The sequence below is a fragment of the Bombina bombina genome, chromosome 2 (assembly GCF_027579735.1).
Source record: "Bombina bombina isolate aBomBom1 chromosome 2, aBomBom1.pri, whole genome shotgun sequence".
NCBI classification, from domain to species: Eukaryota; Metazoa; Chordata; class Amphibia; order Anura; family Bombinatoridae; genus Bombina; species Bombina bombina.
This window is the reverse complement of record NC_069500.1, coordinates 859,094,196-859,109,882: the sequence shown is the minus strand read 5'-3', so window position 1 is coordinate 859,109,882 and position 15,687 is coordinate 859,094,196. Positions and strand designations below refer to the sequence as shown.

The window sequence follows — 15,687 nt, the reverse complement described above, 5'->3', positions numbered from 1 at the left end:
CAGATTACTCTGAAGCCTGAACATTCCACTTTGCTATATTTCTCTCTCATTGAATCCTGCAGTTACTTCTATTAACTAACTATAAGTCACAGTGAACTCAGAATATATTGTATACAAATGTTGCACTCTCCATTTATTCTACAATAACTTCTAGCAACTATGAATCACAGAATATCATCTATCCACGTCCAGGATACTCTTCCCCGGGTCAGGGGTCGGTGTCTTCAAATCCCTACCACTGCCCCGAGGGTCTGTTTCCTGAGCGCATGTACACCGGATCATGACATATACCTAGCCTTCATGAAAGGAGCATTGTAAACTGCAGTCAAAATTAGGGAAATATTCTAACGCTTACTGTATAGCATGCCCCCTATGGAACTCAAATTATGTTTATCAAGTGGCATATAATGTGTAAGGTAAGACTTCAGTTGTTACCTAAATGATCTCAACTACATGCATTATATCCCTAAGATTTTTGCTAAGCAGGATATTTGTATATTTAAAAACTAAACTATGCTGCTTGACGCAGTGACCCCAGTTGCAAAGAGGAATGTGTGTTCCGTCGGCTATGAAGAGCCATGAACTCCAATAAAGTTAATCCAGACCCTAAGCAGACCTCTGCACAACATTAGCTAACTACCAACTGTAACCCACATGAGTATGTATATAAGGCAGAATATGTCAATAAAATATGAGAGTTGCAAGAACCAGAAAGTTAAGGACCTACGTATCAAACTATTTAGATCTCATTAGTGAGTCCAGCAAACAGTCATATAGATACCCGATTCTAGGTATTAGGTCTTCAGCTACAAACCGTCTAGGTTCACCCCACTCCAACTTTTATACAGCTTCTGCGAGGCAAGTTGCAAACATACCGGGAGACATGCCGGCCTGAAAAAAAGGCCCAGACAAAAAGCATGCCCCCCCGGATCAACATTCGAGCAGTCAGTTGCCATCTCACTCTGTGTCTGCCTTGCTGTGTGTTAGGAGCCATAGCCCCGACTTTGACAAAATGTCCGGTGAGATCCGATGCTCCAGCTTCTCGCCTAGCAGTAAAACCCCCTCTTCCCCTGTGGGGACCGGCCGCATCCCCTTCCAGGGGAGCCGAGGGCAGCGCAACATACTCCTTGTCAGACCTCACAAGTAAGCTTCGTGTGAACTGCTCCTTACTTTGTAGTGTTCCGGGATTCTGTATTTGGTGATAGCTGTGCAGCAGCGTCTGTCGGGTCATCTCTGGCCTTATATCCGTGGTCTCAGTGGACCTCTCAGTGCCTCCAGCCTCTGGAACATTCGCAATGGGGCCTAACTCACTCATGGCCACTCTGCATGTGTCACGTAGATCAGCGAACCTGCAGTCCATTAGGTGCCCCAAGGCCTCCAGTTTAGCCCTTAGAATAGCATTAAAATCCTCCATGTTGCTATTGTTATATGATGTTCCCCTGTATGCAGAAGGTTATAGCAGATAAATACTGCTCAACTCGGAACTTGTAGGTGTCCGAGGGGGGTGATGTACACGTGTGATGAAGTCGCGGCCTATGTTCACGGACCTGACAGTTTAGGCCCAGCTTGTAGATTCATAAAAATGGAGACATCCTACAGCTTCATGTCTTCTCCTTTGCTGAATTAGTAAGTTACAAAGCAGGATGGAGAGGTTAAAGGAGGATAAACTATAGATTAGGAAGATTACTTAAGGAGCTCCATAAATTTGCTGCTGATCATGGCCACGGCCAAGACACGCCCCCCCCCGAGTAAATATATTTTATACACGCATTAGAGTTTATTAGATAACAAGCATTGTCCTAACCTTAGTAACGATCTGTATTGAGACATCAAAGGTTTGGATAATAGAATTTGCCAGCATCTATTGACGATTTTGATAGGCGATTTATTGATTGGCGTTCAGCAACATGTGATAACAATACTCCAATTGGTGGTGGTTTATGACGTGACCACGCTGCAGAGTTAACATGATTAAAACACTTGAGGTTTTAACAAACTGAGCAACGGATTGAAGGAATACCATTGAAATATAGCAAAGTGAATGTGTCACATAAATACATCAAATAAAACAAAATATAATATACTAATGAGTAAGCACTATTTATGTTTGTTTTGGTATTTTGATATAAACTTAGTCCTTACTGTCATGTGTGCATTAAAATATGAAAATCAGGGATATATATGTATATATAACATATGTACAGTACATATATGTTTGTGTAAGTTTTGGACCTTGTACTCAAAATGCTTTGTTAGGATGTAATTTATATGCTGCATATTGTAATTGTCACTATGTATTGTTTACAGAGAAACACTGACTGTATACATGTGTTTAGTCACGCCTCCAGAGGGGTGTGTTTTATCCTATGCTTTAATTGGTCATTTGTTGTTTAAAAGCTGAGATGGTAGGGTGCTTATATGCCTGATGAAACAGCTATTTTACAGCCAAGAAATGCGTTGCATTGGGGGGGGCTATATGCTTATGCCCCCTTTTCACTTGAAGCTTTGGTTTTATATGCGAGTTTTAATAAACCCTCGTTTTACTTAAGCCAAGTGTTAGCACCTTACTTCTACCTCTACTGCTCTTTGGGGCGGATTGCATTTGGATACTCCATCTGAGTACTACATCTGGTGTTCCTGAGTGATACCTGTCGTCAGGGTTAGCTGATACACCCCAAGTACATAAGTGTACTCCAACTAACTACCCATTTGGCTTTATATCGGTGTGGGATATATTGTATTTCTTTTCTACACGAGGCGCTCCTTTGTCTTTTTTATCCATCTTCAGAGCCTGATCCGGATTGATCTGCAAGGAGGAGAGCAGCTGTGTACCTGATGTTGGACTAATCGTTTGTGGGATAAGATTACCCTTGATCTATCCTTCATATTTTATATATTTTTTGGATTTATATTGCGTTTGTATTTACATTTTTATGCATTTGTGATTGATTTTATGTATTTTATGTATTTTCTATTTATTTTTACCCTCAGATCTTTTTATTGCTTTTTGATCATTATTTAATTTTCTATTTTTTATTTTCTATTTATATTTTTATAATTTATTATCTATATTTAGTAGAGTGTCTCCCCTAGTTTGGTTGTTTTTTTCACAGCTGAATTGGTCTGAGATGGAATCTGGCAAAGGGAATGATGTCCATGCTGGACACCATGAGACCAATCACTTCCATACACCGAGCCACAGAAGGCCTTATGGAAGTCTGAAGGGCAAGACAAGCTGAAGTTAGCTTGTAACGTCTCTGGTCTGTAAGAAATATCCTCAAGGATATGGAATCTATTATAGTACCCAGGAATTCCACCCTGGTACTGGGAATAAGAGAACTCTTTTCTAAGTTTATCTTCCATCCATGAAATCGAAATAGAAGAGTTTTCGAATGGTATGCTGCCAGATGACAGTATGGTGCTTGAACCAGAATATTGTCCAAGTATGGCGCTAATGAAATATCCTTGGTTCTGGCCATTGTGGGCAGAGCCCCTAGAACCTTCGTAAAAACTCTTGGAGCAGTAGCTAGACCAAACGGAAGTGCAATAAACTTGAAGTGTTCCTTTTTTATTGGAACATGAAGGTAAGCATCCTTCAGATCTATCGTGGTCATGAACTGTCCTTCCTAAACTAAGGGAAGGATGGACCGTATTGTCTCCATCTTGAACGAGGGGACAGATAGGAATTTGTTTAAGCACTTTATGTCCAGAATCAGGCGGAAAGTTCCCTCCTTATTTAGGACCACAAAAAGGTTTGAGTAGTATAAAAGACCTCTTTCTGCAAGAGGTACCGGGACAATAACTCCCAGGGAGGAGAGATCCCTCACGCACCCTAGAAAGGACTCTCTCTTTTCTGGCCTTGAAGACAGGTTTGACAAGAAGAATCTGCCCCTGGGTGGATGAGACTTGAAACCTATCCTGTATCCCTGAGTGATGACCTCCAGGACTCACAGGTCTTGCACGTCCCCAAACCAGTCTGCCCCCTACAAGATCCAGAGCCGAATCAGGGGGCCGCCCCTTCATGCCGACTATGCCTCGGCGGGCTTCTTCTGCTTGGATTTATTCCAGGACTGAGACGGCTTCCAAGTCCCCTTGGATTGCTCGGCTTTGCGAAGGGCTGATGACGTTGGGATTTATCCAAACGAAAGGAAAGAAATTTAGGACCTTGTCCCTTAGATTTGTTCTTATCCTGCGGTAAAAAGGCACCGTTGTCTCCAGTAACTGCGGAGATAATGGAGTCCAGTCCTGGACCAAATAGAATCTTTCCCTTAAATGGAAGCGAGAGAAGTCTTGACTTTGAAGTCATGTATGCAGAACAGGACTACAGCCAGAGTGCCCTATGGGCTTGAACAGAAAAACATGAAGCCTTGGCATCCAGGCGAATAATCTGCATAATTGCATCACAAATAAAAGAATTAGCCACCTTTAAGGCCTTAATTCTTTCTTGAATCACGTTGAGGGAACCTTCCACCTTTATCAACTCAGATAAGGAGTCACACCAGTAGGTAGCCGCTCCATTTTCTAATCCATGGGCTCTTTAAACGACTAACTATCCTCAAGCGGGATAGTAGTGCGTTCAGCAAGCGTGGAGATAGCGCTATCCACCTTGGCTATGGAACCCCACAACTCCAATTGAGAGTCCGGAAGCGGGAACAATTTTTTAAAGGAAGAAGGGGAAAAGGAAGAACCAATTCATTTCCCATTCCTTCTTAATAATGTTCACCATCTTTATGGGAACTGGGAAAGTCTGTGGTGCAACCCTGTACTTGTAGACCTTATCTAATTTAGGAATCTAAATTAGCCAAAACTTCCTTTAGCAGAAAGCGTAAATGTTCAATCCTAAATCTAAAGTCTGGTTCCTCCACAGCTGGAGGCTTAAAGGCTGCAGGTTCTGACCCAGAAAGAGCATCCTCTAAAGTATCAGATAAATCCAATAAGCTGGTCGATGACCTCTGGGAATGATAGCAATATTTGACCTTTTGCTTGAGCATAGCAGGGCGAGGTAAAGCACTAAAGGCCGCAGACACTGTTGTTTGAAACTGCTCAGTAAAGCCTGTCGGTAAAAGGGCCCCTCCAGATGGAGGATTAGGAGTGCTGTGGGAAGCTGCATGTGTATTGGGAGATGACCGTAGGGTGCGCACCTCACAGGACGGAGACTCTTTAGGAGGTGGACGGCTCAGTGGTATTAAACATCTTAACTTTCTTTGACAGGATTACTTTATCAAGGAATGTGGAACAGAATTAAGCAGGCGGGTATACCGAGGTCTCCTCACAATATAGACAGGTATTAGACTTAGGTAAACAGGGAGTACCCTCTAACGCATCAGAATCCTCCATAGCTTGCGCTTATAGAGCAGACTATTGAATAATAAGATAAAATGGCACCTTTATACCCCCAATGGCTGGGGCACTCACCACCTCCTATGACCCAGGCCAAACAGAGAAACCGCTTCTTCTCTGATAAACCGCACGGTCAGGAAAGAGGAAATCAGTGTGACCACACCCGGCCAAGTGGTGCTCACTGCAGGACCGCCCCTGCTATAGGAAAAAAGTGTGCCAAGCCTTTCAGGCTGTGCAGCTTCCAAAAATGAAAGTGAAATCTGTGCCAAGGTGCAGAGGTGACTGAAGCTTACAATAAATAACATCCTGTCATAAAAGACAGGGCAGGCCGTGGACTCATCGTGTCTAAGAAGAAATAAATTTATCAAGTAAGCATAAATTTTATTTTCTTCTTAAAGACACGATGAGTCCACGGATCATCTTCATTACTTATAGGATCCAATACCCAATAGAGTACACGGATGATACGGGAGGGACAAGACAGGATACCTAAACGGAAAGCACCACTGCATGAAGAACCTCACAAGAAGCCTCAGCCGAGACAAAAGTATCAAACTCGCAAAACTTTGTAAAAGTGTGAAAAGACCAAATTGCAACCTTGCAAATCTGATCCAGAGAAGCTTCATTTCTGAATGCCCATGAGAAAGCAACAGCCCTAGTGGAAGAAACCATAATGCTTTCAAGAGGCTGCTGTCCAGCAGATTCGTATGCCAAACATAACACACTCTTCAGCCAAAAAGAAAAGAAACAGCCGTAGCTTTCTGTCCCCTACGTGTGCCTGAAAATACCACAAACAAAGAGGAAAACTGGCAAAAGTCTTTAGTCGACTGAAAAGACAACCTTAAAGCACAAACTACATCCAAATTGTGTAAGAGCCTCTCCTTCTTAAAAAAGGGATAAGGACACAAGGAAGCTACAACAATCTCCTGATTAATGTTTCGATCAGAAACAACCTTGGGGAGAAATCCGAATTTTGTACTAAGACGACCTTATCCGCATGAAAAATAAGGTAAGGGGGCTCACATTGTAACGCTGAAAACTCAGACACTCTGCAAGCAGAAGAAATCACTACCAGAAATTAAAACTTTCCAAGATAACAAATCGATATCTAAGGAATGCATAGGCTCAAACGGAACTCCTTGAAAAACCTTGACAACTAAATTAAGACTCCATGGAGGAGTAACTGGTCTAAACACAGGCCTAATTCTGATGAAGGCCTCACAAAAATACTGAACATCAGGGACATCAGCTAGACACCTGTGTAACAGGATAGATAATGCTGAAATTTGACCCTATAAGGAACTTGTAGATAAGACTTTCTCCAATCCTTCCTGGAGAAAAGATAAAATTCTAGGAATCCTAACAACTCCAGGAGTAGCCCTTGAATTCCCAACAATAAAGGTATTTACGCCAAATCTCATGATAAATCTTTCTAGTGACAGGCTTATGAGCCTGAATCAAAGTGTCTATGACTGAGTCAGAAAAACCTCGCTTGGCTAGAATCAGCCTTTCAATCTCCAAGCAATCAGCTTCAGAGAATCTAGATTTGGATGATGAAAGGATCCCCGAATCAGAATATCTGTTTGAAGCGGAAGCCTCCAAGGAAGTAGAGACGACATCTTCCCCAGGTCTGCATACCAGATCCTGCAAGGCCAGGTCAGTGCTATAAGAATCACTGAAGCCCTTTCCTGTTTGATTCGGGCAATCACTCGAGGAAGGAGAGCAAACGGAGGAAACAGAAATATTAGATTGAAAGACCAAAGGTCCGCCAGAGCATCTATCAGAGCTGCCTGAGGATCTCTGGATCCAACACGTACCTCGGAAGTTTGGCATTCCGCCTGGATGCCATAAAATCCAACTCTGGCTGACCCCATTTGAGGGGCAGACTGGAGAACACATCCGGATGAAGTTCCCACTCCCCCGGATGAAAGGACTGTCTGCTCAAAAAATCCGTCTCCCAGTTGTACACCCCTGGGATATGAATTGCCAACAGACAACAAGAATGGCATAAATTAAAAGAGAGAAGCGCTCAACCTGGGACTGAACAATAGCATAATAGCCTGTTCTATGGCTAGTTACCACGCTAGAAGAGGGTTTCTCTCGTTCAGAGAGGGATTGCCTGGTATTTCGGGGCTGGACTGTACTGTTAAGTCTGGATCAGACTTATATGCTTCAGGAAAGTTCTTCTCTGTGAAAGGCACATGTTAAGCAAAAAGAGGCTGCTTCTTGGGTGGTAACTAGCCATAGAACAAGCTATTATGCTATTGTTCGTTCTCAGGTTGAGCGCTTCTCTCTCTTTATTTATGTAAATTATGACATTTAGGGAAGTCTCCCTAAGTGTGATGCGGGAAGCCAAGCGTGGACCCGTTGCTCAGTATGCCTAGAGGGATATGGCTGCACCTCACTGATGAGGCCCACAATAGGCCGAAACGTATGTCTGGGGTTTTGCCGTTTCTCTTGTTAAGAGAAGGATTGCCTGGAATTTCGGGGCTGGACTGTACTGTGAAGTCAGGATCAGACTGATATGCTTCAGGACAGTTCTTCTCTGTGAAAGGCACATGTTGAGCAAAAAAAGGCTGCTTCTTGGGTGGTAACTAGCCATAGAACAAGCTATTATGCTATTGTTCGTTCTCAGGTTGAGCGCTTCTCTTTTTATTTAGACAACAATAATGGGTCTCCGCCCACTGAGTTACTTTGGAGACCTGCCATCGCCAAGGAACTCCTTGTTCCTCCCTAATGATTGATGTAGGCAACTGACGTTATGTTGTCCGACTGGAACCTGAGAAACTGAACCGAAGCCAACTGAGGCCAAGTCAGAAGAGCATTGTAGATCACTCTGTAAGGAACCTAGCTCCTTCTAGGACCCAGCGGAATCCTTCAAGCAACAAACTTGCAGCTTGCCTTTAAAAACCGCCCCAAATCAATTCTCTTTGCTTAGTAATTTGGAGTACAAGGCTACCCTATTTACTTGAGCCTAACTACTTGGAATAACTTTTTCTGAACTTTTTTCCTCACAGGAACTTTTTGATACTTTGTTCAACTTTAACTGGAATTCATCCAAACAACTGCAGTGTTCATTAACTTAGGAGCTGACATGCAATCAATTAAATGAACTGCCTGAACCAAATGCAAGTATATTCTATTTGTTCTAATGCTTTGTTATTTGGAGAACTTTCACTGTGTAGTTTGTATATATAAGAGAGTTACCACAGAACTTGTCACTGAAAATCTGGCTTTAACCCTTATTGAAACATCCTGACAGCAGATTAATAAACAACACAGCTTCCACAGTGAAACTCGAACTCCCACAGAACAGGCTGTGCATTCATTTCAGCTCTGCCACACTACAAGTGCAAGACAAGACAAGGTACAAGTAATCTCTGCAAATAAAAAAGCAATGAGCATATGTACAACTGTTAACTGAACCTGGTTACTAGTTAACTATTTATGTGTTACACTGCATAAGACTCTTAGAGTTAATAGAACCATTACTACACCTGCAACTTAAGATCTAAAGCTAACTTAATATTGAGAGCAATTTCTACAAATCCTATTCAAGTTTGCTTAACCCTAACTGCATAATCTGGGGTGTGGCAAAATAAACAACGAAACTATCACTATTAGGTGAGAATATCACTAAGCCATAGTGATATTCCTTTACAATAGTGAAACAAAACAGTTATTAATAAATTAAGATCTGTGAATTGTGTTCCATCATTAACTTTATATTTGTAGCCTGACACACTCAGATCCAGAATGTTTATAGGTAACAAAGACTCTGTCTGAGACCATATCCCCTAAACCCTCAGGGAACCCCAAACTGCTCCCCACCCCAGAAGGCTGGCATCTGATGTCACCATCTTCCAGGAAGGTCTGCGAGAACACGTTCCCTGGGAGAGATGATCTAGAGACAACCACCAAAGAAGAGACACCCTTGTCTCCTGTGCCAATAGAAGTCGGGGGTGACAAATCCAAATAATTTCCGTTCCATTATTTGAGCATGTCCAACAGCAGAGCTCAGAGATGAAAGCGAGCAAACGGGACAATGTCCATTGCCGCTACCATCAGACCTATTAACTCCATGCCCTGAGCCACTAAAGGGCGAGAAGAAGACTGCAGAGCTAGACAAGTATCGATAGTCTTTAATTTCCTGACATCTGTCAGAAAAATATTCATAGACAGAGAGTCTATGAAGGTCCCTAGAAAGGTCACTCTAGTATGAAGAACTAAAGAGCTCTTTTCTAGATTCACCTTCCACCCGTTTGACCTTAGGAAAGTCACTACCAATACCGTGTGTGAATTTGCTAGTTGAAAGGACGGCGCCTGAACTAGAATGTCGTTCAGATACAGTGCCACCGTAATGCCTCTTGAACGAAGCACCATAAGCAGAAACCCCAGAACCTTTGTGAAGATTCTGGGAGCCGTGGCAAGACAAAAGGAAGAGCCACAAATTGAGATGATACCTGTGAATGAGAACATGCAGGTACACGTCCTTTAATCTACTGTTGTCATAAATTGACCGTCTTGGATCAAGGAAAGGATGGAACGAATAGTTTCCATCTTGAAGGACAGTACCCTTTCAATACTTAGAGCTAAAGAACATCTTAGCCCAAGACTGAGCGAAGGAGGAAAGACTGCCCCCTACACGATTCTTGGTTCCTGATCGGGGCATGTCCGTCATGCTGTCCTTACTTCAACACCAGGCTGAGTGGATTGTATCTCCATGTAGGCTTAGTCTGTTCCTGACTGGAAACAGGAAAGGAAGAACGTCCCTTGAAATGCCAAAAAGGAATGAAAACTGCACTGTCCTTTTTTGTCTGCGGGAAAAAAAGAAACTCGAAATATTGTCTCCCAAATTGATAACTTGAAGGGAGACATCCAAATATAGGAATCAGCTAGTATAAGGGCTCTTATTCTTTCTTGAATTTCCTCCAAGGAAGATTCCATAAATAGCTGCAGCTGGTTTCAAACTGCAAACCTTCTGCTTGCTAGACAACTAAGCTATCAGGCTACTACAGCTGGCTTCTCTAAACAATATGCCACTGCACTAGTGACGGTAGCAATGTACCCAGTTGGCTGCCCAGAAGACCTGTTGCACATACATATTATTGAATAGACCCCCTAAATTCTTTCCATAGGTTCTTTGAATCCAGAACTATCCTCTATGGGAATAGCGATCTCTTAGCTAAGATGGAAACGGCTCCTTCCTGGGAACTGTTTTCCAAGCCTCCTCGATTAATAAATGGAGGTATATCCGGTTAAACTTGAATGAATATTACTTAAAGGGACACTGTAGCCAAATTTTTTCTTTTGTGATTCAGATAGAGCATGACATTTTAAGTAACTTTCTAATTTACTCCTATTATCAAATATGCTTCATTCTCTTGGAATCTTTATTTGAAATGCAAGAAAGTAAGTTTAGATGCCGGCCCATTTTTGGTGATCAACCTGGGTTGTTCTTGCTGATTGGTGGATAAACTCATCCACCAATAAAAAAGTGCTGTCCAGAGTTCTGAATAAAAACAAAAGCTTCTTTTTAAAATATAGATAGCATGAGAACGAAGAAAAATTGATAATAGGAATAAATTAGAAAGTGGCTTAAAATTGCATGCTCTATCTGAATCATGAAAGAAAAAAATTGGGTTCAGTGTCCCTTTAAGAAAAATGAAATACCATCTGAGATCTTTTCCTCAGACACTACCGAAGAGTCTTTCCTTTTTAGCTCTCAGGGAAGAAACATTCGGAAAAAACGTATTCACTGATGTACCCCATTCCTTTTGCACCAACCCCGCAACATGGCGGGAAAAATGGCAAAGAAACTCCAGGAGAGTGAGGTAAATCGCAGAGCACCGTGTGAGGGCTATAACATTGGGACACTTGAGGAGAGATTTGCGGCCTAAATTGAACCTTATAAAAAGATTCTAGAGCAGTATCTGCCTTAAACAAGGAGTTGGCTCTTTTTTTTCTTCTTTTTTTTTTCAAAACATGTAAAACAGAAAAGATGTGTCTTTAAATGTTAAAACACCACATTTTTCCTTGCATCAAAAATGAATTATCACATAAACAGTTGTAATCCATTATAGCACATTTGAAACATAAAACAATGTATGTAAGAACTTACCTGATAAATTCATTTCTTTCATATAAGCAAGAGTCCATGAGCTAGTGACGTATGGGATATACATTCCTACCAGGAGGGGCAAAGTTTCCCAAACCTCAAAATGCCTACAAATTACACCCCTCACCACACCCACAAGTCAGTTTAACGAATAGCCAAGAAGTGGGGTGATAAGAAAAAAGTGCGAAAGCATATAAAATAAGGAATTGGAATAATTGTGCTTTATACAAAAAAATCATAACCACCACAAAAAAGGGTGGGCCTCATGGACTCTTGCTAATATGAAAGAAATGAATTTATCAGGTAAGTTCTTACATAAATTATGTTTTCTTTCATGTAATTAGCAAGAGTCCATGAGCTAGTGACGTATGGGATAATGACTACCCAAGATGTGGATCTTTCCACGCAAGAGTCACTAGAGAGGGAGGGATAAAATAAAGACAGCCAATTCCTGCTGAAAATAATCCACACCCAAAATAAAGTTTAATGAAAACATAAGCAGAAGATTCAAACTGAAATCGCTGCCTGAAGTACTTTTCTACCAAAAACTGCTTCAGAAGAAGAAAACACATCAAAATGGTAGAATTTAGTAAAAGTATGCAAAGAGGACCAAGTTGCTGCTTTGCAAATCTGATCAACCGAAGCTTCATTCCTAAACGCCCAGGAAGTAGAAACTGACCTAGTAGAAAGAGCTGTAATCCTTTGAGGCGGAGTTTTACCCGACTCAACATAGGCATGATGAATTAAAGATTTCAACCAAGATGCCAAAGAAATGGCAGAAGCTTTCTGGCCTTTTCTAGAACCGGAAAAAGATAACAAATAGACTAGAAGTCTTTCGGAAAGACTTAGTAGCTTCAACATAATATTTCAAAGCTCTAACAACATCCAAAGAATGCAACGATTTCTCTTTAGAATTCTTTGGATTAGGACATAATGAAGGAACCACAATTTCTCTACTAATGTTGTTGGAATTCACAACCTTAGGTAAAAATTGCAAAGAAGTTCACAACACCGCCTTATCCTGATGAAAAATCAGAAAAGGAGACTCACAAGAAAGAGCAGATAATTCAGAGACTCTTCTGGCAGAAGAGATCGCCAAAAGGAACAAAACTTTCCAAGAAAGTAATTTAATGTCCAATGAATGCATGGGTTCAAAAGGAGGAGCTTGAAGAGCCCCCAGAACCAAATTCAAACTCCAAGGAGGAGAAATTGACTTAATGACAGGTTTTATACGAACCAAAGCTTGTACAAAACAATGAATATCAGGAAGACTAGCAATCTTTCTGTGAAAAAGAACAGAAAGAGCAGAGATTTGTCCTTTCAAGGAACTTGCGGACAAACCCTTATCTAAACCATCCTGAAGAAACTGTAAAATTCTCGGTATTCTAAAAGAATGCCAAGAAAAATGATGAGAAAGACACCAACAAATATAAGTCTTCCAGACTCTATAATATATCTCTCTAGATACAGATTTACGAGCCTGTAACATAGTATTAATCACAGAGTCAGAGAAACCTCTTTGACCAAGAATCAAGCGTTCAATCTCCATACCTTTAAATTTAAGGATTTGAGATCCTGATGGAAAAAAGGACCTTGTGACAGAAGGTCTGGTCTTAAAGGAAGAGTCCACGGTTGGCAAGAGGCCATCCGGACAAGATCCGCATACCAAAACCTGTGAGGCCATGCCGGAGCTACCAGCAGAACAAACGAGCATTCCTTCAGAATCTTGGAGATTACTCTTGGAAGAAGAACTAGAGGCGGAAAGATATAGGCAGGATGATACTTCCAAGGAAGTGATAATGCATCCACTGCCTCCGCCTGAGGATCCCGGGATCTGGACAGATACCTGGGAAGTTTCTTGTTTAGATGAGACGCCATCAGATCTATTTCTGGAAGTTCCCACATTTGAACAATCTGAAGAAATACCTCTGGGTGAAGAGACCATTCGCCCGGATGCAACGTTTGGTGACTGAGATAATCCGCTTCCCAATTGTCTATACCTGGGATATAAACCGCAGAGATTAGACAGGAGCTGGATTCCGCCCAAACCAGAATTCAAGATACTTCTTTCATAGCCAGAGGACTGTGAGTCCCTCCTTGATGATTGATGTATGCCACAGTTGTGACATTGTCTGTCTGAAAACAAATGAACGATTCTCTCTTCAGAAGAGGCCAAGACTGAAGAGCTCTGAAAATTGCACGGAGTTGCAAAATATTGATCGGTAATCTCACCTCCTGAGATTCCCAAACTCCTTGTGCCGTCAGAGATCCCCACACAGCTCCCCAACCTGTAAAACTTGCATCTGTTGAAATTACAGTCCAGGTCGGAAGAACAAAAGAAGCCCCCTGAATTAAACGATGGTGATCTGTCCACCACGTTAGAGAGTGTCGTACAATCGGTTTTAAAGATATTAATTGAGATATCTTTGTGTAATCCCTGCACCATTGATTCAGCATACAGAGCTGAAGAGGTTGCATGTGAAAACGAGCAAAGGGGATCGCGTCCGATGCAGCAGTCATAAGACCTAGAATTTCCATGCATAAGGCTACCGAAGGGAATGATTGCGACTGAAGGTTTCGACAAGCTGAAATCAATTTTAGACGTCTCTTGTCTGTCAAAGACAGAGTCATGGACACTGAATCTATCTGGAAACCCAGAAAGGTTACCCTTGTCTGAGGAATCAATGAACTTTTTAGTGAATTGATCCTCCAACCATGATCTTGAAGAAACAACACAAGTCAATTCGTATGAGATTCTGCTAAATGTAAAGACTGAGCAAGTACCAAGATATCGTCCAAATAAGGAAATACCACAATACCCTGTTCTCTGATTACAGACAGAAGGGCACCGAGAACCTTTGTAAAAATTCTTGGAGCTGTAGCTAGGCCAAACGGCAGAGCCACAAACTGGTAATGCTTGTCCAGGAAAGAGAATCTCAGGAACTGATAGTGATCTGGATGAATCGGAATATGCAGATATGCATCCTGTAAATCTATTGTGGACATATAATGCCCTTGCTGAACAAAAGGCAAGATAGTCCTTACAGTTACCATTTTGAATGTTGGTATCCTTACATAAAGATTCAATATTTTTAGATCCAGAACTGGTCTGAAGGAGTTCTCCTTCTTTGGTACAATGAAGAGATTCGAATAAAACCCCAGCCCCTGTTCCAGAACTGGAACTGGCATAATTACTCCAGCCAACTCTAGATCTGAAACACATTTCAGAAATGCTAGAGCTTTCACTGGATTTACTGGGACACAGGAAAGAAAAAATCTCTTTGCAGGAGGTCTTATCTTGAAACCAATTCTGTACCCTTCTGAAACGATGTTCTGAATCCAAAGATTGTGAACAGAATTGATCTAAATTTCTTTGAAAAAACGTAACCTGCCCCCTACCAGCTGAGCTGGAATGAGGGCCGCACCTTCATGTGGACTTAGAAGCTGGCTTTGCTTTTCTAGAAGGCTTGGATTTATTCCAGACTGGAGATGGTTTCCAAACTGAAACTGCTCCTGAGGAAGAAGGATCAGGCTTTTGTTCTTTGTTGAAACGAAAGGAACAAAAACGATTATTAGCCCTGTTTTTACCCTTAGATTTTTTATCCTGTGGTAAAAAAGTTCCTTTCCCACCAGTAACAGTTGAGATAATAGAATCCAACTGAGAACCAAATAATTTGTTACCCTGGAAAGAAAGGGAAAGTAGAGTTGATTTAGAAGACATATCAGCATTCCAAGTTTTAAGCCATAAAGCTCTTCTAGCTAAAATAGCTAGAGACATAAACCTGACATCAACTCTGATAATATCAAAAATGGCATCACAGATAAAATTATTAGCATGTTTAAGAAGAATAATAATATTATGAGAATCATGATCTGTTACTTGTTGCGCTAAAGTTTCCAACCAAAAAGTTGAAGCTGCAGCAACATCAGCCAATGATATAGCAGGTCTAAGAAGATTACCTGAATCTAGCACAAACTTACTTCACCACCTCCATAGGAGGCAAAGTTTGTAAAACTGATTTGTGGGTGTGGTGAGGGGTGTATTTGTAGGCATTTTGAGGTTTGGGAAACTTTGCCCCTCCTGGTAGGAATGTATATCCCATACGTCACTAGCTCATGGACTCTTGCTAATTACATGAAAGAAAATATGTTACTATGGCTTTAAATGTGAAAAAAAAAAAATCATATTTCTGCATGAAGAGGAAGGTTAAAAGTACTCTGATGTACAC

The 15,687-nt window shown here is 41.4% G+C and overlaps 1 protein-coding gene across 1 annotated transcript in view; it reads right to left on the bottom strand.

The window, feature by feature from the left end:
* Positions 1-15,687, bottom strand: part of POLR2B (RNA polymerase II subunit B) — a 764,705-nt gene that overhangs the window by 441,273 nt on the left and 307,745 nt on the right. The gene's annotated exons all lie outside the window — the stretch shown is intronic.